Here is a 21,760-nt window from a genome sequence, read left to right on the forward strand (position 1 = left end):
TCCAGGATCAGGGTTTGGGAATTCAGAAACATGGCTTGAGTTTTACTCTTTATATTGGTGTCAGCTGGGTGAGGTGTTTTGAATCTTCTGCAAAATCCCAGGGAAATTTGATCAACGGAGCTTATCCTAAATATTACTATTCAGAGAAGTCCTTGAAATACTAAATATAATCCTGTAGCTGAAAAAATTTGCGCATTAAAGAGATTTTGAATTATGGACCAAGATGTCAGATAACAGATCCATAGGGAGTTGAATGTATGACAGGATTTCACCATATTTATTAATTCATTTCTTTAAGAAACAGAACAGAAGTGCGCAATTATTTTCTCCTTATTATTCTTTTAGTAACTCTAGCTGAACAGGGACTGGGCAGATAAAGGCAAGTAGAATGCACCAGCCTGTGTTTGGGCTCATGAGGCGTAGTAGAGCTTACATTTTGGGGAATATCCTTAGTATGTGACAGAAATTCGTTAGGTAGATAAGACGAGCACAGTGATTTGATAGGGAAGAATGGTGTTTGCTTCTAGAAAACTGGGCACCAACCTCAATAACTCACTCTCTCCTGCTCATTGCTTTGGTACAAAGCTTAGTAAAATGCAGCCTAAGAGGTGAACACGTGCTTACCTTTAAGCTGGATTAGGGACCCAGGCATCAGAGAAGGCATCTAAGACGGGCACTGTGACAAACCAGCTCCAGGATCTGAGGCAGGTCCCCTCCTCTCAGTGTCCCCATGTAGTAGTTTCCTGTGGCTGCCATAACAAATGGGTGACTCCAAACAAGAGAAGTATACTTCGTCCCAGTTCAGGAGACCAGAAGCCCCAAATCAAGATGCCGACGGGGCTGGTTCCTTCTGATGGCTCTGGGGAGAACCTATGCTCTGCCGTTTCCTTCACTTCATTAGTGTTGCCTGCAGTCCTGGGTGTTTCTGGACTTGTGGGCACATCGCTTCAGTCTCTGCCTTCACATGCCTTCTTCTCTTTTTCCGGGTCTCTGTGTGCAAATTTCCCTCTTCTTACGAGGACACTCATCTAATCCAGTTTGACCCCATCTTAACTTGATTATACCCACAAAGACCCTATCTCAAATAAGGTCATATTTACAGGTACCAAGGTTTAAGACTTGAACGTGTCTTTTGGGGGCTAGAACTCAACCCACACCATTCTTAATTGAAGGGATTGGAAGAAGTTTTATTGAAACAGAAGAGTTGTAGTCTGCCAAGTAGCTCAGCCATTTTAGCCTGTATTATGTCTCCTCTTATAACAAAACATGCTTAGGAAGTGTCAGAATTGGAGAATGGGAGGCTTTCGAAAATCTGGAAGTGGGACTGTCTAGGTGCACACATCACAGTGAAGTGTGAATGCTGGCAAGGGCAGCCGCGGAGCACTTACGTCGTGACTTGGAGTTTGTTTAGCAGGAAATGTCATATTTGTACATAAGGTTTGAAGTGATATCCTAGTTGGCTAGTTTGAAATTAAAAGAAGGTTCATCATTTTGGCCCAAGTGCTAATGTTGACCTGATTATTTAAAAGCATTTTTAAATGGCATAAGATAAAGGTCAAATACCTCATAACTCTCTAACTTCTGCCAAATGGAGTTGGAAAAATTTGTAATTTCATAGCATGGCAGCAAAGGCCCAGGATACTCTAGCCAGCCCCCCTCCAACCTCCTGAGTCAAGGCTCCTTACCTCTCACCTCCCACTTCTGTCACAGCAAGACAGCCCTCATTGTTCGGGCTTCCTAGATGCGTCCCCATCTTTGTGCTTTGTTCTTGCTCTTTTTCCTAGAATTCTATCCTCTCCCCATATGTTCCTTCCTCCACTGATCAACCTCCACTCCCTGACTGCAATGGATTGAATGTTTGTGTCCCTCCAAATCCACGTGTTGAAACTCTAACCTCAATGCAATGGGTTTTGGAGGTGAGGCTGTTGGACGGTCATTAAGTCATGAGGGTGGAGCCCTCATGATGGGGTCAGTGCCCTTATAAGAGGAGACAGAAGAGGGCTGTCTCTCCCTCTTTCCACCACGTGAAGGTACAACAAAAAGTGGGCAGTCTACGACTGGAAGAGGCTCTCCCCAGAACCTGGCCACATTGGCACCCCAATCTAGACTTCCAGCCTCCAGAACTGGGAGAAATGAGTTTCTGTTGCTCAGAAGCCACCCAGTCTATGGAATTTTGTTATAGCCGCCACATCTGACTGATACACCATCTCGCCCATCTTTCAAGGAAGGCCACGTTCAAATGCTGCTGTTTTAGGCAAAAGCTGTTCTCTTACTGATGAGAATCCTGATGATGATAGTCCGGGGAGGTCGTTTGACAACCATCTGCTGTGACTGAGCCCCATTTATGTGGCAGCCTCAGTGCTGGTAATGCAGCGACCCCAGAACCCACCCCCATCTCTGCCTGATGGAGCAGGAAGTCTCCCGAGGCTGAATGGGCTCTTATGATACCTAAAAGCATTCTTTGACCTCTGAGTATTAGAAAGAGGCAGTAAGAAAATCATTGATTTGAGCTGCACCTGTACTTTGAAATGTATTTAACACTGTGTTTACTGAAAAATTAACTTTAGTAAATTCCACATGACAGTTATTACATCGTATTTTCTCAGCTGCAAGATCGTATCTTTTCAAATGTTGATGGACCTGAAACCAGGCTGCAGCTTACAACTGACTTTGAAAAGAACTTGCCTTTTGTGAAAATGTTGTCTCTGCCTGTCTGGTGCTGTTACCTAACGTGAGTTATTTGACTTGGCAGTACCACGTAGAGTTGGATTTTATCTTAAATTGAATCCCTAATTGTCACTTGCAATGTCTTCAAAAAGATTACCTTCTGGTGCAATGTTAAAACAAAAGTTATTATGGGCAGAAAAGCCTGAGCGTAGAGCTCCAAGTGGTAAATTTACTGAGAGTGAAGTGAATATCTATGGCTGGAGGTCCCACACTGCCTCATTGTCTTGAAAGCAACAATCAAGTGTTTATAGGATCTGGGAGGGAGAATGCAAATCTACAACCTAAATGGCTCCAGTGTGTGTGTACATAATTTTGTATTTATTTTCCTTTTTCCAGCTTTGTTGGGAATTCCCTGGCGGTCCGGTGGTTAGGACTCCATACTCTCACTGCTGAGGGCTCGGGTTCAATCGGGTTAGTTTTCCCGGTGGGAAAACTAAAATCCCACAAACTGCGTGGTATGGCCAAAAAAAAAAAAATGTTTCTAGCTTTGTTGAGGCATAAATGGTATACAAAACCACAGCTCATATTTAATGTCTACAATTTGATGAGTTTGGGCTTATGCATACACCGTGATACCATCACCACGGTCAAGGTTATAAACATATCTATCACCTCCAAAAGTTTCTTTGTGTCCCGTTGCTTTTGTATGTGTGCGGTAAACTGAGATCTACCCTCTTAACACATCTTTAGGTGCACAATACATATTGTTAGCTGTGGGCACTCTGGTGCACAGCAGGTCTCTAGAACGTCCTCATGTTACATATATCTGCAACTTTATACCCACTGAGCAACTCCCCACTTTCCCCTCTTCCCATCCCCAGGCAGGTACCATTCTAGTCTCTGCTCCTAGGAGTCTGACTATTTTGGTACCACATGTAAGTGGAGTCACGCACTATCTGTCCTTCTGTGACTGGCTAATTTCACTTAACATAACGTCTTCCAATTTCACGCATGTTACGGCAAAAGAATTTCCTTCTTCTTAAAGGCTGAATAATACTCCATGGTGCAGACATGCCACATTTTCTTTATCCGTTTATCTGTTGATGGACATTTGGGTTGTTTCTATATCATGGCTATTGTGAATAATTCCGAAATGAACATGAGAGCACAGATAGCTTTTCAAGATCTTGATTTCCATTCTTTTGGATATATACCCAGGAGTGGGATTGCTGAATCACGTGGTAGTTCTATTTTTAATTTATTTTTTTTAAAGATTTAATGGTGCTAGTATCTGATTTTTCTTACTTTTTATACTGTACTACATTTGTGCCCATGGTCATACATATACAGCTCCCTGATAGATACTTTTTTTTTTAAAGAAGATGTTGGGGGTAGGAGTTTATTAATTAATTAATTTATTCTTGCTGTGTTGGGTCTTCGTTTCTGTGTGAGGGCTGTCCCTAGCTGTGGCAAGCGGGGGCCACTCTTCATCGCGGTGCGCGGGCCTCTCACTATCGCGGCCTCTCTTGTTGCGGAGCACAGGCTCCAGACGTGCAGGCTCAGTAGTTGTGGCGCACGGGCCTAGTTGCTCCGCGGCATGTGGGATCCTCCCAGACCAGGGCTCGAACCCGTGTCCCCCACATTAGCAGGCAGATTCTCAACCCCTGCGCCACCAGGGAAGCCCTTATGTTTAATTTTTTGAGGAATCTCTATACTGTTGTCCACCACTTTCCCACCATTTTACATTTCTACCAACAGTGTACAAGGCTTCCAATTTCTCCACATCACCACTAGTGCTTATCTTTTATTTATTTTATTGTATTTTCTGATAACAGCCATTCTAACAGGTGTCACTTAGTGTCTCATTGTGGGTTTGATTTACATTTCCCTGATGATTAGTGACGTTGAGCAGATTCTCATATACCTTTTGGCCATTCATATGTGTCCTTTTCAGAAATGTCTGTAGATAAGTAAGTTTTCGTCCTGTTGTGAGACACGTAGAATGATGGCACAAGTCAGGCACAGAGTTAACTGTGTTAACTGACCAATCCCTTAGAACAGATTAGCAAACATGAAAACTGGATTAGTGTGACTGATTCACACTGATGCAGGCGGGTGACTTTGGAGTCACGAGCTGACTTCCACGAGAAGCTTTCTACCTTCCACCAACAGGAATTCAATTAAAGAAAAAAGCCAAAATGTTGAGCTAAACCAAATAGGAAATCCAGACAGAGCATCAGTGTTCTTCAATAAGCCTTGAACTATGCTGCCATTCTTAGGACGCTAAGAAGCCAGAGAAGTTATGGCTTTAGAAGTTATGGCACTAAAAGCATGTCTCCACGGTTCTCTGCAGTCAATGCCAATGGACCAAGGTGAGTGAAACTTCAGACTCTGACTACGGTAAGAGCTCTCAGCTTAAACTTAAACTGTGAAACTGAAGAAGAAAGGGGTATAAATGAGCAGATTGTCTTCTAGGTTTTCTTTCATTCACATTTAACATAAAGCTACTTTTTTTTTTTCTTCTAAAACAAAGCTGTTACTGCATTTGTGGATAAATAATTTTTGAAACTCATAGAAGCAGAGACTAGAATGGTGGTTGCCAGGGGATGGGAGGAGGGGAAACAACCACGTTGTTCAATGGGTATACAGGATGAGTAAGTTCTAGGGATCTGCTGTGCAACATCATACCGCAGTTAACAATACGTATTGTGCACTTAAAGATTTGTTAAGAGGGTAGACCTAATAAGGTCTTGCCACAAGAAATTTTAAAAAGGGCACACGAGGAACTTTTGGAGAGGAGGGATGTTTATTACCTTGATTGTGGTGATGGTATCAGTGTGTGTATATGTCCAAACTCATCAAGTTTTATATGTTAAAAGTACACAATTTTATGTCATTTATACATCAATAAAGCTGATAAACAAATAAAAATCAAATTAAGGGGAATACAAGTCTGTTTGGTTACACTTGAAATGCCAACCTCTCCTAGTTGGGAACTGGTGCAGTTCTTGCCCTAGGGTAGCTGAGACTTTCTGGCCCTATCCAGACCCTCTTCTTGATTACTTTGGTTCTTCATTTTACGTCTATCCTCATCAGAATCCCATGCTGATACACAGCTCATACCACTTTCTGTTATCAGTGTTTACCAGGTAGGGATTTGCATTTGGATGACGCCATGGAAAACTCAAATAACAGTGACATAAACAATATAGGTTTATTGTTCTCACAAAAAGATACGTTCAAAAGTAGGGGGTAAGGTGGGATAGGGAGGGTGGGAGGGAGGGAGACGCAAGAGGGAAGACATATGGGAACATATGTTTATGTATGACTGATTCACTTTGTTATAAAGCAGAAACTAACACACCATTGTAAAGCAATTATACCCCAATAAAGATGTTAAAAAAAAAAATGTAGGGGGTGGCTGGTATTCGTTCAGGGCCAGTGACACTATGTTATTCTTAGCCTTTTTTTACATGGTTGCAATGTGGGTGCAGCAGTTCCTGCTACCATATCTGTGCTCCAGGCAGAAGCATGGAAGAAGAAAAAAGACATATGGGAGAAGAATTTTCTCCCTTTGAGGAGCATTCCTGGGAACACAACCGCAAAACTTTTATTTACTTCTCATAGGCTGGAAGAGTACAAAAGGCTGGGAATTGCAGGAATATTTTAAAGCTGGGTTCCTTGTTATATGCCATAAATCATAGATTTTTTAAATAAAGAAGTCAGAGAAAGAGGATATCAGTAGGCAACCGTAGTGTCATAGGACGTTCCTATGACAAAACAGAGAATGTTTTCTTCTTTTTATCTGTAATTGCTCAAGGAAGGTCACAATTTAGGATAGCGTCTTCCCTATTTGTGGTCCGCAGCTCTGTCTGGCCCCGTTCCTAGTCTGAGACTGAGCAAATTCATTCAATGAGAAAAGCACAAGTTAGTTTGTTTTCCCAACATGGAGCCTTTTCTGCACAGTACACTCTGATGTCACGGAAGCAAAGTTCATATACCCCTGGGTTTGGCAGGAAAAGCACAACGTTGAAAGTGCTCCTTATTAGCTACAAAAAGAGTCATCCTTATTGCACAGAAATCAATGATTGAAAAACCCTTCCTAGGTTGCATTATCAAATATCCTTCCTGGCTGTGACACTTGAGGAGTCTATCCTGCAACCCTCCCAATTTGGCTACACCTAGGATTGGATTGGCTACTCCATCAAAAACTGAAGTTGTACCATTTGATCATTAACATTCTCATCAGGTTTACACGGGTACGATCCCACGATGGGCTTCATCGTTTCCCCATATGGGCTCTTTTGCCGATGTGTCAGGATTTGTCTCTGCCCTGTGTGGTGATTCACACATGTCTGCATCCCCACTGGACTGTGGGCTGCTTGAGAGCCAAAATTTTGGTTCTCTCATCCCAGCATCCCTTCCACAGGCAGCTTGTGATTCCTCAGTAATATCAGTTGAATACAATGGACTCCTCTTGTGAAGCAGGTCCTTATCTATGCTGAGGGCTGTCAAAAGCCTCTCCTCTCTCCATCTCCCAGTGTCTGTCATTTCTGCCCATCATGGTGGCTAGTACGGCAATGCCAATAGAATAACAATCACCATGGACAGAGCCATAAACTAGGTATCTTGCACACTTTGCATCTAATTCTCCATCAAACTGGAGAAGCAGTGAAGGTTAGAGAGGAAGCTGATCCCCAGAGTAAAAAGAAGAAGTCCCTTGGCCAAGGTTGCAAAGTGACATCTATCATTTGAATCCAGATTTGACTCCAAAGCCATGTTTGACTGAACCCAGGATAGCCCAGCCTGCGTTTTAGTGGGCTAGATGTTGACTTGTAGAGTGTTGTGGCTGTTACAGAAGAAACGTGGACCTAAAGCTGGAAATAATGGTGGCTTGAAAATTAAAAGTCCGCAGTTGTTGAAATGCGCCCTTAGCAACAAACTCACACCGTTGTCTAGAAAGAAACCTCTTGAATGCTCTGAAACCTCATGCAAAGATTCTCCTATGTCTCCAAAGCATAACAAATAAATACCATCCTATTTAACACACTAATAACGTGTGTTCTCTGGTCAATACAAATACCCAACTGAGAAAGGCGGGCACATTCTAGCTCTAAGACCTGATTGTGGGCATCCACGTGATACTATGTGAAAAGCACACACCTAGGCGTCAGAGAAGCTGGGCTCCATCCCTGGCAATGCTATGAATTTGCTGCACTGTCTTGGGCAAGATGGTTTCCTCTTGGGAGCCTCAGTGTCTTAATTTGTAAAATGAGTGTGGTTAGGTGATTTATAAAGTCCCTTCCATTGCTACATTTTACATTTTATGGTTTCTATTTTGATGCCACTTGCTGACCTTCCACTTTCGTTGCATAAAAGATGCACATTCTTTTTTTTTTTTTTTTGCGGTACGCTGGCCTCTCACCGCTGTGGCCCCTCCCATTGCGGAGCACAGGCTCCAGACGCGCAGACTCAGCGGCCATGGCTCACGGGCCCAGCCGCTCCGCGGCACGTGGGATCCTCCCGGACCGGGGCACGAACTCGCGTCCCCCGCATCGGCAGGCGGACTCTCAGCCACTGCGCCACCGGGGAAGCCCAGGATGCACATTCTTATATTGAGCTACCGGGAGGGAAATTTCTCTTCTTTTTAAAGACACCTGCCCCACTCTCCCTCCCAGCTCACTTTCGTTTTGCACTGAGAAGCACAGTGAGACTCGAATGAGTATTTCCACAGTCCCTGGCACACTACTCCGTGCTCAGGTCGAGAGATTCCTAGACGGCTTATTTCTAGATCAAAGCATTGAACTACAGCCCGGCCCTGGGACCTAGCCCCAATCCCTGGAGTGCCACATGGACCTGTTGTCAAGGCCATCAACCTCTATAGAGCATCCCTCAGAGAAGGAATAATCTGACTGATGACTGTCTAAGCGGATGCCCAGTATTTTATGATTCCGAAAGCACCTTGCCTCCAATATCTCTACTTATTTGTTACCCTTGAAAGGTAGAAAGATCACATGGATAACAGCAGGGCCGTTGGTTAAACAACGTTCTTTGGGCATAGAGTTTCAAGAGGCAGAGTTTGGCTGGACCCAACTGTGGGACTCCTACTCTCCTGCTCCGTCCTCTGCCTGTAGTTATAGAAAATCATGTATGGTCCCGGGTAGCCCTCTCTGTTTCCTCATTGAGCCACATACCGAGAGAAAGCATAACACGGATTTCTCCTTGGAGCCTGGACCACCGGGAACCCCTGGGTGTAGACTGCCCATCTGGGAGTTCTGGGCACCTGTATATATGTGGCTGACCTGGCCCTACGCTGACCACTCACTCACACAACAGCAGAGTTGGGACAGAGCAGAGCCTGGGGGAACAGGCAGGGAAACTAGAGAGAAGAGACTTCTCGTTCTGTGTCAGCCATAACTTACAAGATGACCTGGAGCAAGCCCCTCCTCTCTTTGTGCCTCAGTCTTTTTATCTGTATCCTTATCTGTATCAGTATCCTTATCTCTTATCTGTAAAGCAAAGGGTTTGGAATCAACACTGGCCAAGCTCCCTTCAGCTCTGACACTCAGCGCTGTGATCTAATCCTTAGCTGGCTCTCACTGGGCATCGTGATCTTGGCCTTCAAGTCTCTGGGTCTCCTTTTTCCTCTCCACCATACACACATTGCAGTCATAATACCTGTTTCTGACTTCATGTTCAGTCTTCTCCCTTTTCTCTGCTCACAGCAGAACCTCTCCATTTTTTATCTGATACTTCAGGGGCAGGTAACAAAAACTCCCATGCAAACCATTTTTAATAATAAAATTGTATTAGTCTGGGTTCTCTAGAGAAATCGAACCAACAGGAGATAAATATCAAGAAATTTACTGTAAGGAATTGGCTCACATGCTGAGGAGACTGAGAAGTCTAAGATCTCCGATTGGCAAGCTGGAGTCCCAGGAAAGCCAGTGGTGTAAGTTCTAGTCTGAGTCCAAGTTCAAAGGCAGGAGGAGACGGATGACCCAGCTTGAATATCCACGTCCCAGCTCGAAGACAGAGGGACCAAATTATCCCTTACTCAGGCCTCCAGTGGATTGGAGGATGCTGACACACAGAGGGGAGGGCCATCTGCTTTGCTCAGTTCACCAATTCAAACACTAATCTCTTCAGGAAGCATCTTTACAGACATACCCAGAAATCACGTTTAACCAAATATCTGGGCACCCTGATGCCCAGTCAGCTTGACACATAAATTAACCGTTGCAGAAATGTAATTGGCTTGTGCATCTTAAAAGTCTAGCAGCTCAGGGGAGACAGCCAGGACTCTACGTCTCTCAGCATCTTCAGATTCCACTTGCTTGGAGTTTGCACCCTTCTCAGGATGCTTCTTTCTACATGGCTCCAAGGGGCTCTTTCTGGGGCTACATGCTTCCTTGTTCACCCAGAGCTGGAGTGTGGCAGGAAGGCAACTCTTTTAACATCTAATTGAATGAACACATGTCGTAAGCTCAGTCCGGAGGCAATGATATGGCCTGGGGGGATGGATTATGCTAATAAGTTTGGACTTAAGCCCTCGGGGGCCCCAGGGCTGGACCTGAGCCTGCCTCACTGCAGCACGGGCTGTGCTGAGGAAGGGGTCATTAAGCGGAAACTGGGCGCAGGTACCAACAGAAGGCAATGGGTACTGAGTGGCCCTAAACACCAACTGTTTGTTGCAACCATTCAGCTGAAGTGTTCCCTTGGGTGGTATACTAGTTTACGATGGCCGCTAAATCAAATCACCACAACCTTGATGGCTTGAAACAGTACAAATTGATTCTTACTGTCCTGGAGGCCACAGGTCTGAAGTCAGTTTCACCCGGCTGAAACCAGGGTACTGGCTGGGCTCCACTTCCCCCCAGACTCCCAGGGAGAATCCTTTTCCTTGCAGGTTCCAGTTTCTAGAGCTGCATTCCTTGGCTCATGGCCCCTTCCTGCATCTTTAAAGCCAGCAGCACAGCATCTTCAGATCTCTCCCAGCTCCTGCGGCAACCCCTCCTTCTCCTCTCTCTCTTTTTTTTCTTTTGCGGTACGCGGGCCTCTCACTGTTGTGGCCTCTCCCGCTGCAGAGTACAGGCTCCGGACGCGCAGGCTCAGCGGCCATGGCTCACGGACCCAGCGGCTCCGCGGCATGTGGGATCTTCCCGGACCGGGGCACGAACCCGTGTCCCCTGCATCGGCAGGCGGACTCTCAACCACTGCGCCACCAGGGAAGCCCTCTCTCTTTCTTTTATCTGACCCTCTCACCTCCCTCTTATGAGGACCCTTGTAATGACATTGGGCCCACCCCCAAACCAGGATCATCTCCCCATCTCAAGATCCTTAGCATAATCACATCTGCAAAATCTCTTTTGCCATAGAGGTAACATTCACACGTTCTGGGGATCAGGACCTGATATCTTTGGGGGCCATTATTCAAGCTACCAGCGGGGCCTCTCCTGCTGCCCTGGGCAGGATTAAGTGTACCCTTTTCTGTGCTTCCCAGGCCTTTATTCACACCTGCGCTTGGCATTTATCACAGTCTCATCATGGAATCCTGTATGTATTTACAAGTCTGTCTCCCCCACTAGGCTATGAGCACCTTGATATTAGGAACACTTTATTTCCTGAAATCATGGCTGGCCCAGAGCAGGTTCCCAGTGAATGAATGAATGAACTTCTTCATTGGAGCAAATGTAATGCAAGTTGAAGGCACAAGGCCTGAGGCAACCTGGAACGGAGGATGACTTAGAGACAGCATAGGGTTAAGGCCAGGACCCTAAATCCCAGTCCCAAATCTCCAGGCCCCTTCTGCTGCCTCCATACTGAGAGAGTTGAGTGAGCACATCTTGTTTCCTGAAGCTTATTTTTAAAATCCCTCAGTACTAGCAGAGCAACACTGTGGCTATAGATAGAAGCCATGGATTTCATGATCAGAGAAAATGAGTCCATCCTATTAAAAAAAACACACACACTATTTATAGCCCAAGGATTTCCACAGCCAAGCATACTCACTGCAAACCCCTGGCAGATCCTTCTCCCAGCCGTACAGGGCTCACGGAAACGTGGCAGGGGGAAAGTATGCTCTTCTTAATAGCATTTATTGTTGAAAAACCACTTTCCCAGGGAGAGGGTCATGCAAAATGTATGAAACTGACAGGAGTCTTTTAGAAGACAAGAATCACATTGCTGGTTGTAGAGTAGCTCAGGCTTCTGACGAGACCAACAGTGGGTGAGGATGAAGAAATCATGCAAAGATATTCAAAAAGAAACAGACCGGGCAGGTCAGAAAACCAAGGACACAGCAGGCCGCTCTGAAACAGTATTAACAGCCAACCTGCTCTGAGCACTTACGGCACACCAGGCACTGTGTTAGGGTCTTAAATGCATTATTTCCTTTCATCATCTCAACAGAGCAGGGCATGATGGAACTGTTATTCCTGACCCATATTACAGATGAGTAAACCAAGGCACAGAGAAGTTGAGTAACTTATCTAAGGTTTGGGCTAGACCTGGGATTGGAGAGGGAGCCGGCACCCTCAAGCTCTGAACTGGATCGTCTGCATGATGGTTTGGGGAGCAGGGAGGTGGTGGGATGGAGAACCCTGTGCTCCTGCCTGAACTTTGGCTTTCAAGGCCCCCATGATCAAGTTCCATCCATACCTGCAGTGTGACCTCTTCCTTCTCTTTCTAACTTCTCCTCTGTCCTTTCTCTCCTCTCACAGAATGCATCGTAGCAAGGTAGGTTGCCACCTTAACGGCTTACACTGGGCGGTGCTGTTCACCAACTCGCCAGCCAGCCTGGGATGCTGTGACCTATCAGAGTAGCAGTTGGCCATAGGCAGCCAGGGCCGTCCTGCCAGGGCCACCCTGCAGTTTTGCTCTGACCCCACGCGGTGGCCTCTCTTTTTCCTAGTGAGATCCCTTCCTCATTGTTGCACCCCACCCATCCCACCCCCTCCTCAGAGGGCTTCTCTGATTACTCCAGCACTTGTCAATTTTCTCCGATGGCCCCGTCTCCCTAGAGGGCCAGACTATTAAAATTGCTCCCATCATGAGACCCTAAACATCCTTGGAAAAAGCAGATGCTGCAGGAGCCAGCTGTCAGCACGCAGAGCATAGGCGGTCACAGAGCTGGAGCCAGTTCCTAGTATCAAGGTGCTCATAGCCTAGTGGGAGAGACAGACCTGTAACTACACACAAGATTCCATGATGAGACTGTGATGAGCACCAAGCATAGGTGTGAATAAAGGCCTGGAAAGCACAGAAAAATGTACACCTAATTCTGTCCAGCTCAAGTCTCAGGCATGACTGATGAAGAAATGCACCCAGCAGAAGGGAGCACGTGACTCTGGCTGGTAGTGGAGCTGCTGCACATCCGGATTTCCTGAGACTGAGTTTCATGGGTTGTTAGGATAATTCTGTTAATTCAGGGTCATGACCATGGGTGAGACTTGTTACCTTTTAACTTTCTTTTTTGTGACACGGGCGTGTAAAATAAGATTTTCTGATTCCTGCTCAGTGATATCCCCTCTCTCTCTTCTGCCCTTGCCCTTGTCCGTGTCACTAGGACAGTCCCCCTGACATCAGCAACGGTCTCCTCATTTGCCCCCTTTGCTCTGCCCTCTCCTTCCCCAGTGCAGTTCATTCTTAATTCTTCAGCCAGAAAGATCTTCCAAAATCTCAAGCTGGGTGATGTACTCTCTGCCCTTCCCCTCCTCCTGCACTGACCTTCCCGTGAGCCGCCCTCCTGGTCCTTCAGGTACATCACAAACCTCCTCTGACGGTTCCTAAGGCCTTTCGTGGTGTACAAGGCCCTGCCCACTTCTCCAGTTTCTCTTCCTGCTGCTTCTTTACAGGGGCTTCTGCTCCAGCCAGAGCAAGTTACTTGTTGTTCCCTGGAGCCAGATGCTCTTCTGTGGTCCCGGAGTCTTTGCTCAAGGTCATGGGAGCTCCCTGGGGACAGAGAACATGTCTTATCATCTCCGTATTCCTTGATCTGTAGGAGATGCTTAACACCTGTTAATACAATGAGTGAAGAGTTTAATGGATGGGTGGATGGATGAATGCTGCTTTCTACCTCTGGCATCCACCTGCTACCTAATAATCCTTCAGGGCTTCCTTACCTTCAACCTCTCCTCTTTTGAGACGTCTCCCCTGGATCTCACCCCCCAGTCTAAGTTTGGTGCCATTTCATCAAGCCTCCTGTGAGCCCAGGTACTGCAGCACAGTGTGTATATTCTGTGTGTCTGCTACCCCCACAGGAGGCCGCCCCACCCAAGGACAGAGCCCATGTTTTATACGTGAGTGGATCCCCAGTACATAGCATGACGTCCTAACCTTTAGTGACTAAATGAACTGAGTAACTGTCTGGCAAAATCAAAGAATGAGAAAGCATAGTGACATATGCCCATAGCCATATGGAGAATTAGGGAAAAGAGGTGGAGCCAGGTCCTGGTGTTCAGGCTTCCAGCTCTCTGTTCTTTCTAACATTTCCCACTGGGAAAAGAAGCTGGAAATTTTACTAGTTTTAGATTTTTTTCCAGGGCTCTGGAGTGCCACAAAGTAGACCAAGCAAGGTGTCATCCCCAAATAACCAAACCAGAATGTGTTCACCTGTGATGCCAAACTCAATCTCTCATCTGATTTCTTCTCTGGAAGGAAGGTACCCAGAGCATCATCAGTTTAACCTTGGATCCTGAATGATTAGTTCAGAAAACAGGCAATGATTTGCAACGACATGGATGGACCTGGAGGGTATTATGCTTAGTGAAATAAGTCAGACAGAGAAGACAAACGCTGTCTGTTATCAGTTATATGTGGGACCTAAACAACACAACAAATGAATGGAATATAACAAAACAGAAACAGACTCACAGATGCAGAGGACAAACTAGTGGTTACCAGTGGGGAGAGAGAAGGGGGATTAAGATAGGGGTAGCGGATTAAGAGGTATGAACTACTACGTATAAAATAAATAAGCTATAAGGATATATTGTACAGCACAGGGAATACAGTTAATCTTTTATAATAACTTTAAATACAGTATAACCTATGTAAATATTGAATCACTATGTTGTACTCCTGAAAATTATTTTAAAAGTAATGAAAGAGGGCTTCCCCGGTGGCGCAGTGGTTGAGAGTCCGCCTGTCGATGCAGGGGACACGGGTTTGTGCCCCGGTCTGGGAGGATCCCACATGCCGCAGAGCGGCTGGGCCCGTGAGCCATGGCCGCTGAGCCTGCACGTCCGGAGCCTGTGCTCCACAACGGGAGAGGCCACAACAGTGAGAGGCCCGTGTACTGCAAAAAAAAAAAAAAAAAAGTAATGAAAGAATTTTTTAAAATAAAGAATAAAATTTAAAAGATAATAAAAGAATAAAAAATAATAAAAGAATTTTTTAAAAGACAAAATATATATTTCTTAAAAGAAGAAAGAAAAAAAAAGGAAAGAAAGCCGGCAATGGTGACTTGAGAGGAAGGCTGTCAGCAGTATGGAAGGTAGGAACACATTTTAGAGCTGGGAACAGTTGGGAGCCATGGGAAGAGTCCTAGAGATGAACCTGGATTGTATTCCCAACCCCACTAATTTACTGTGTGACCTTGAAGGAGTCACCTAGTCTCTCTGGGTCTTGACTCACCTCTCTGTAAAATGAGGATACCATAATATATTTACTCTAAAGCCATTTCCCAGTTCTGAAGTTCTATGGGTTAATGTCTATAGAGCTCATTTAGAAAGACACGAAGGACTCGGAGGTTAATAATGAAAACAGAACTTTTCCAGTAAAATGGTGAGTAGTAGGTTTTTTTCCCAAGTAGTCAACAATCAACAGCAAAGATAGTGAAAATAATATGAAAAAGAAACCTACTAGATTCAACATAGAATGACATTACAAGTAATGTCCTAACCATAATCTACCCTGTTACCTACAGATCCCCTAGAAGCCCCCTGCTTCTACTGATCCCTAGCCCTTCCTCTACCGGAAATATTCTTCCACCCATTTGGGGGAGGATGGGTAAGGGGACAGAGGCCTGACTCCATCTCTAGGGCCCAGTCCCAAATCCAGCCAACAGTAGATGTGCAATAAATACGGTTTGAAGAAATAAAAGTGAAACTTACATTCCTAATCGTCAGTTTCATTAATGATGAAATTCAATGACAGCCCTTCCCAATTACCTGAATATAAAATAGACCTCTTAGCCAATGCACTGGTATTCCATGGTTCTACACCTTTACAATGAAAGGATTAAGTTGAGAATATCCCCTTTTGAGCGAAGGATTTAGATTTTCCAAGTGCTTTTACATTCATCATTAACTAACAATAAAATAGTAACTGGTACTTTTGTAGAGTCTTATGGTTTATATAAGACTTTCATATACATTCTCACATGTTCTGTGAGACAGCAGTTATTATCCCCATTTCACAGGTGAGGAAGCCAAGGCTCAAAGAGGGGAAGTGACTTGCCCAAAGTCTCATGGACAGTCAGGGCTGAGCCAAGGCTGCAATCCAGTTGGTCTCCCCTCAACACCACCGTTGTACTCTCTTCTCTGACTCTTCCCCAACCTACTCTATTGCTGCCAATAAAAGCAAACTAGGGAGGTCTGCAAAGTTATGGGTTTACTTCCATCTTGCTTTTCTCTCTCTGTCTCTTTTTTCACCTCTTTTATTCTTTCTTCCACCTTCAAGGAGGGTATATCTTGCTGAAACATTGAAAATGATTTTAAGGTAGAGCGGGGAGAATGGAAGGGCGGGGGGAAGGAGGGAGGGGAGAAGGAAGAGAGATAGGTCCTTGCCATACTGCCAAGTGTTCCACACAGATTTATTTAATTCTCTTAGGAAGCTTCTGAGGCAAGCTTATTATCCCCATTTTGCAGATGAACGAACTGAAACTTAGATAAATCTCTTGCCCAAGTTTACACTGCTCGTAAAAGATACAGCCACCAAATCTCATGGTCTTCTTGAGATTCCTTTCTACAGAGCTGACAACTGGCGAGAAAGAGAAAGAATAAGAACTCAGGATATATGCAGATCATTTCTCCCCTTCAAAATTAAGTGAGGTTGAACCTGTCATATCAGATAACAGCAATATAGGCCAATAATTTCAATTTACTTAGGTACAATGAAAACAGCTAGCAATGGCTAGCTGCTTTTGCAAGATGCGGTTCTATTAAAAGCTTTTAATTTAATGCCACATGACATAGTAAAATAAGTACCCATTTTGCAAATTCTTTTATAATCTTTCACCTTCACGTCTGCCATTTTAAAGAGCTTTCTCCGTGAGTTACACTAACTTCTAATTAGCATCCTTTTGGAGTTTTACAACTTCTGATATCTTGCAGAAAACCAAAAGAAAAAGGAAAGAAAGCTACAAGATGCAATTTGGTGAAGAAAGCAAATTCGGTCCTTTCACAACATACAGAACTAATTAGTTTGGGTGACTTGGCTTGGAAAGGCATTCAATGCAAAACAAGGAACATTTGTTGAGATTCTGGTACTTGGCATGGGGAAGGGGCTGACAGAAAGATGAATAGCACAGTTCCTGACTTCAAGGAGTTCAACATCTGCTGGGGAAGATGGACCCAACCGTTGCTAACTCAGATGTGAGCCTCACCCAGTGAGTTCTGTAACAGTCCTCTCCTAATTTCTTCTACTGAAGTCCAAAATTTTACCCTGTTGGCAGCTACCCTTTCTGTGTGTGTCAAATAGAAAAGGTATCGCTCTACATCTCTTAATAACAAATTCCACCACAATAATACGATTATTTCTAACAAGGGCAGCTAGCGTTTGTATAGTGCTTTAAAGTTTACAAAACACTTTCCTACTCAGCGTGCCTCAAAACCACAGAAGCAGAGATGTCTACGTCAGGCAGTATTTTTCAGTGGAAAGTATTTATGTTCCATTTTCTACAACCAGCAAATTTGAGAGATCACCTTTTTCAAATATTGTAAAGAGAACCCCTTGTGGGCTATTTCCAGCTATGCCCAAATGCATGCTGACACCCTTCAAGTATTAAAAAGAGCCAGCAAAACATTTCAACTATTTTAACTATGTGAACCAAACCAGTGGGGAATGCACATGTCTCTGCAGAAACAAAGAACATTATTCAGCAAAAAAGACATGCATTCTGCATTAGGCTATAAAGTAATTTTTTCCCTAGAACATATTTTTAGATCAATGAACTGCAGGAATGCTGATTTCTTGCTGAAACAAATTGATTATCAAGAATTACTGAAACTATGTTAAAAAATAACAACTAATCTAAATTCCTTGTCTGACAAGCATTAAGGAAAATTATGTACTCATAGCCATAAGTGAGATGTGATATATGATTCTCATACAGAGCGAAACTGTAAATCACATCAAAACTAATAATTTGACGTATCTGAGTTCTTCCTTGGTATATCAGATATTTTTATTTCAGTACTTACTGCATGGATTCAGGAAACCATTGGCCAATCAAGGCTAAACTGCTTAGAGGGAACAGCATGTGTGAGCCACTGTCTGTGGTCCTGAATTACCCATCATTTCACCTTAGAGTCTGGTTTTCTCCTCCCTCTGGTAATGCCAGACGCAGAGTTGGGATTTAGAACCCTGCTCTGGCTCTATCACTATATGACTAATTATGTGATAAGGGACAGATTACTCATATGTTCTCTCTCAACCTTGATTTATTCAGAATGTAAAATGAACTAGTTGAACAAGAGGGCTCTAAGCTCCAACATCCTATGTTTTGGTGGCTTAAAATTGCCAAAATAATGAACAGGTGGCAGGCTTCTCAATTTAACTCAATATAACATTATTAAGGGTCATGTTTCATATTCCATGTACTGTGCTAGGCTCTAAAAATACAACGATATTTTAGTTAGAACCTTTTCATTTAAAACAGACAACAACACACTTGGTTATGTGGGAAAATGGTAATCATAATGCGGTAACTTGTAGGATTACAGCTGGGACTAAGGTAAAATTGGAATGAGGACTTGTAACACCTCAGGTCTTCTTTCTTTCTTCTTTCTGCTCTAATCCAAATGAGTTCTTCGACTCAGAATGTGTGCAGCAGACAGAATTTAAGATGATTCTCAATTATACCAACTTCTGAACAATCATAACCTTGTATAATCTCCCCTTGAATGTGGGCAGGACTTGTGACCTGCTTCTAAATATCAGAATATGGCAAAGGTGATGGGATGTCACGTCTGAGATGATATTATATAGGACTGTAACATCTTTCTTGTTAGCATATTTTCCCTTGCTGGCTTGGGTGAAGTCAGGGGACATGTTGGGAAGCCTCATGTGTCAAGGAATTGAGGGCAACCTCGGCCAACAACCAGGGAGGAGCAGAAGGTGGCCTCTGGCCAACAACAGCCAACAAACTAAGACCCCAATCCTATAGGCTACAATGACCCAAGTTCTGCAACAACCATACAGACTTGGAAAGGGATTCTTCCCCATTTGAACTAGAGATGAGACTAGGGCACTGACAGACACCTTGATTATAGCTGTCAGATAAGATCCAGAAAATTTGTGCCCAGATTCACGAACCACAGGACCTCTGAAATAATAAACGTGTGCTCTTTTAATGTGTTTAGGTTTGTAGCATTTTGTTGTGCAATAGATAAATAACACAAGGGGCATGGCCCCTAAAATCCCCAGACCCACATCTCAAAATTTGGAAACTGAATGGATCTGAAGGGCAGTTTTTCACCTTCCTTGTTCAGAAATCCGAATGGAGGACTCTGAATAGCCCAGCTTGCATCAGGTTTCTACCTTACTAATTACCAGGGAGGTTGGAATCACTAGGAAGATAGCAGTCCCATTCTTACTAACTGAATTCAATAAAATATTTTCCTGAATAAGAGCGAGTGTGGTCAGGCAGAGCAGTAGCTGCCCACTGCAAAGGGTGAATAATATAAACATGGTATTTTCCCATAACTTAAAGGTAAATGTAAATGAGTTAATAGCCTATGAAAATGCAATAGTTTATGTGCTGCAGTTGAGGAAGTACATGTCAAAGAGGGACCTTTCACACAGACTTGAGAGTCAGGAAAGAATTTCCAGGGAAAGTGATACCAACGTAGAACCTGAAAACTCCATGTAAGTGAGGGACAGGGAAGAATGTCTCAGACACACAGGGACTATGATGTGAAAAAGCCCAGGAGCCAGAGAAGGAAGGAAGTGTTTGGTGACTCCAAATATTTTTAATGCAGTCAGATCATAGCACGAAGGTTGTGGGGAAAGGGCCAAGAGGGAGGCTGAAAAAATCTGTCAGGGCTGGAAATAAAGGCCTTGTATTGGTCAGGGTTCTTATCAGCAAGTCATAGACTCCACTCCCTTCATTATCTCACAGGGTTAAGACACCATGCGGTCAGAAACCACGTAGCCATGACTAATACCGAGCACACCAGCCAACGCCATGATTGCAAATACACACCACTCATCCCAGGCAGGATACCAGAAGCTGCCCCAGAGGAATCAGATTCTGCTCTGTCGTGCCTGATAGACACCATCTCCTGGGTGATGATGGAGCCTGATGCCTCATGGAATACTTCCACAGCCAGTTCTCATGGGCAGATGTGATTGGAAGAACCCAGGTCGCATGCTTGCATCCTAGCTGCTGTTGACGTTGTTTTTCATTCATCCATGGGAATGTGGGCCTCATATGTGGGAACTGTCAAAGTGTAGACAGGTTTTCCAAAAGATATTAGACACCCATGAACGATAGCTGTTCACAGTGGACCTTGTGACCAAACAAAGAGTTTTGCCATTGCCCTGGGGGATGTCATTGAAGGGGTTTAAGTAAGGGAGTGACATGGTTACTCTTCTAGTTTAGGAGGTTCCCTTGGCCTACAGCATGGAGGATGAGTTGGAAGCAAAAAGGCCAGGTGGGAACCTGTTGCAGTCATTCAGGTGAGGAAGTCTGAGTGCCTGAAATAAAGTTGGTAAGACAGTAATGTAGAGAAGGACAGTGCTGGGTGGATTCTAGAAGGTATATTATAAAGTGCTTTCTCTTACATAGATTAAAATAATAAATTACTCTGCCCTTCCTTCCTCCACCTTAGCAACTCTAGAGGATCCTCTACTGTACGTAGGATCAAATTTGGATTTTTAAATGTGTTTTCCCAAGGAAACAATATTATAAGTGGTGGTCTATCTGGGAACTTATCATTTGTAACATTACTTCTTCGACAAATGGCTTCCAGATATCTATGTAGCATGGAATCTTTCTTCAAATGAAATCTAATACAAAATACGGGAAGTGGATTTTTAGTTATACATAGGGCTTTTGGTTCAGAATTTTGCCTTCTATGTATCCCCAAAACATCAGCCCTGAGGAAGCTCTGCAGAACACTGGGGTTACAAGGTGCATGGTTTAAGGGTATGTTCCCCTTGCAAGTGTGCCTTAGGAGTCCACCAAACAGCTTACATGAAAAATGGTCTGCAACAGAACTACTTAAAAGTCACTACGTCTGTTGCTATCAATGCTAGAGGAATTCACCAGGAAAAAAGAGGAAAAGGAAGGCTGGAGTTTCCAGAGATGTTTTCTTGGAGGAAGGTGTGACTGGAGCAGAGCCTCCAAGGATAAGAAAGATCTGGTGAGGAGAACAAAGCAGCAGGAGAAGAAGCCTGGAGACTAGATGCCATCAAGGCAACTGGAACTATATGTGTAGGCATAGTGAGCAAACTCAAGGATGTCTCCAGCAGCCTCACCTCCTGGTATCCACACCCTTGAATAATCCCTCCTCTTGAGTGAGGGCAGGGCCTGTGACTTGCTTTTAACCAACAGACTACAGCAAAGGGAGTGGGATGTCACCTCTGTGATTAGGTTACAGAAGATTGTGGTTTCCATCTCTCTAGCAGACTCTTTCTATTGCCTTCTCCACCTGCAAGTGTTGGTGAAGCCAGCTGAAATGTTGGAGGGGCCCATGTGACAAGGAATGAGGGTGGCCTTTGGCCAATGGGTGGCTAGGAGGTGAGGCCCTCCGTCCAGCTTCCCTCAGGGACCTAAATTCTGCCAACAACAGAACATTTTTGTCATAAATTGTAGCAATATTTGTTTGGCTCCATCTCCTAAAGTAAAGGAAATAAAGGCAAAGAT

Source organism: Orcinus orca, chromosome 2 (genome assembly GCF_937001465.1).
Source record: "Orcinus orca chromosome 2, mOrcOrc1.1, whole genome shotgun sequence".
NCBI lineage: Eukaryota > Metazoa > Chordata > Mammalia > Artiodactyla > Delphinidae > Orcinus > Orcinus orca.